Source organism: Mastomys coucha, unplaced genomic scaffold, assembly GCF_008632895.1.
Source record: "Mastomys coucha isolate ucsf_1 unplaced genomic scaffold, UCSF_Mcou_1 pScaffold21, whole genome shotgun sequence".
In the NCBI taxonomy this organism is placed as follows: Eukaryota; Metazoa; Chordata; class Mammalia; order Rodentia; family Muridae; genus Mastomys; species Mastomys coucha.
Window position 1 is genome coordinate 121,477,489 of NW_022196904.1, and position 2,783 is coordinate 121,480,271.

Below are 2,783 nucleotides of genomic sequence, written 5' to 3' on the forward strand. Positions count from 1 at the left end.
GCCCAGTCTGTGAGATTTAGTCTTCTCCTGACTGCCTTCAGATCAAGATGTAGAACTCCTGGCTGCTTCTCCAGTCCCATGCATGACTGCACACTGCCATGCTTCCTGCCATCATGATAATGGACTAAAACTCTGAACTTGTAAGCCAGCCCCAATCAAATGCTTTCCTTTTAAGAGTTGCCTTGGTCATGGTGCCTCTTTAAAGCAACGGAAACTCTACTAAGACAGAGCCTTTGATCTACAATGCTGTCCTCCCTGCAAAATATGCTAAGACAATAGTGGCAGAAAGCTTATGGGAGTAACCAACCCATGTCTGACTTGACTTACGGCCCACTCCATGAGATAGAACCAATTCCTAGCACTGCTTGGGTGATCAAAAAACAGAGACTAAATAGCCCAGAGACCTAGGGTTAAAGCTAAATATTACTGGTAAAAAAAAAAAAAAAAAAGTAGTGCTCAATTCAGCAATATATATACTAACATTGGAACGATACAGAGAAGATTAGCATGGCCCCTGCACAAGGATGACACACAAATTCGTCAACCGTTTCATATTTTTAATGGGACCTCATAAAATTGTAAAGCTTTTATAAGGCAAAGGACACTGTCAATAGGACAAAATGGCAACCAACCGATTGGGAAAAGACCTTTACCAATCCTATATCCGATAGAGGGCTAATATCCAATATATACAAAGAACCCAAAAAGTTAGACTCCAGAGAACCAAATAACCCTATTAAAAATGGGGTACAGAGCTAAACAAAGAATTCTCAACTGACGAATACCGAATGGCTGAGAAGCACCTAAAGAAATGTTCAACATCCTTAGTCATCAGGAAAATGCAAATCAAAACAACCCTGAGATTCCACCTCACACCAGTCAGAATGGCTAAGATTAAAAACTCAGGTGACAGCAGATGCTGGAGATGTTGTGAAGAAAAAAGAACCATTGCTGAATTTCATAAATTCATTGCTGGTGGGATTGCAAGCTGGTACAACCACTCTGGAAATCAGTTTGGCAGTTCCTCAGGAAATTGGACATAGTACTACCAGAGGACCCAGCAATACCACTCCTGAGCATATACCCAGAAGATGCTCTGTACTGGCTGGTTTTGTGTGTCAACTTGACACAGGCTGGAGTTATCACAGAGAAGGGAGCTTCAGTTGCGAAAGTGCCTCCATGAGATTCAGCTGTGGGGCATTTCTCAATTAGTGATCAAGGAGGGAGGACCTCTTGTGGGTGGTACCATCTCTGAGCTGGAAGTCTTATGTTTTATAAGAGAGCAGGCTGAACAAGCCAAGGGAAGCAAGCCAGTAAGGAACATCCCTCCATGACCTCTGCATCAGTTCCTGCTTCCTAACCTAATTGAGTTCCAGTCCCAACTTCCTTTAGTAATAAACAACAATGTAGAATTAAGCTAAATAAACCCTTCCCCTCCAATCCTAGAAACCAAGTCCTAATCCAGCCTAGTCCTAGATGCTGGAGTGTGAGCTTTCTTGAGACACAGTTGCTCTGGACCTAGTCTTTACGAGGGTCAGTAGCTACTCTTACAGTGCATTGCCACGTCTCTTCACTCCAATCCTAGAAAGGACACATCACAGAGGACTTCAGACATGAGTGACAGGGAATTCCAGGAGCCAGGAAGCCTGCCAGAAGCAGATGTCAATCAACCTCAATCAACCTCAAGTCCTTGGTTGCAAGGCTCTGTCCTTTGTACCACACCACACAGCCTCTCCAGAAGATGGAGAAAGAGGAGGCTGAGGCCAAAAAGAGATTGGAGATATGGCAGCAAATGACATTGTGGCTTATGCATAGACATCTGGGAACAAGGCTATATCAACCTTGGTCTCCTCAGATTCGCTTAGCTGAACCCAACAAGGCCTTGGGGACCATGCTCGACAGGCTGTCTCCTCTAAAGGACACAGTAAGAAGACTATGCAGAATTGTTACTTGGGAGTCAGATGTCCACAGCTGACGTTCTGGGAGAACAATTGTAAACTTGCCAGTTTGTACAGCAAGCTCTGCCCCCCACACCCCTTGGCTTCTCTCAAGAGTATGAAAAGGTAGGGATACCCACTTTGGGGATGAGGAAAATCCAGTGCAGGAAGGACACACTAGTTTCCTCCAACATGGGATACTTTGCCTGCTCTGCCAAGACAGACCTTTTGACTAACTAAAGTCACCTCCAGTCTCGTTTCTGATGTCATAAGATGATCTGTGGTTCCCAGAACATATTTTAATGTTTACAAGACTGCTTGATTTAAACTCTCCATGAGCTAGCTCCAAACATCAAAAACAGCATTTTTCATAACATAAGAGGAGGGAGGTACAGGGATCAGCTTACATTTTAAAGGATTTTTTTTTTTTTTGGTGTGGTTTCTTTTTTCCTGCAGCCAAGCATAGAAAGTTGAAGGAATCTGTTAACATATTGATTGCTTTGAGCACTATTTTAAATTAGCTTTCCGTTCTCCTCCATATGCTTTTCCATTAAATTTAAATAAATTAAAGTTCATTTCTCCGGAAGAGACATGCTGGGGCATCCTCGGGATCTGAGATGAATTTATCAGCCTGGACTGAACTGTCAGAAATGCAACAGCAGCATAGGCTACAGGGCAGGGAGTGGCAGAAACATGGCACCGCTCGTCTTCTCTGCCTGAACGCCAGGCCTGTGGCAGCCTTACCGTTAGCCCCCAAACACACAGTCAGAAGACATTCCCCGACTGACTCATCATCTTGGCATGTGGGAAACAAGCCCAGCTCGGACAAGCTTTGTGAAATCTGTC

At 44.1% G+C, this 2,783-nt stretch overlaps 1 non-coding gene across 1 annotated transcript; it reads left to right on the forward strand.

The window, feature by feature from the left end:
• Nucleotides 1–452: 452 nt before the first annotated feature.
• Nucleotides 453–559, forward strand: LOC116104204. Its single transcript, XR_004123740.1, has one exon. It is a non-coding gene; the product is annotated as a U6 spliceosomal RNA (small nuclear RNA).
• The last annotated feature ends 2,224 nt before the right edge of the window (nt 560–2,783 follow it).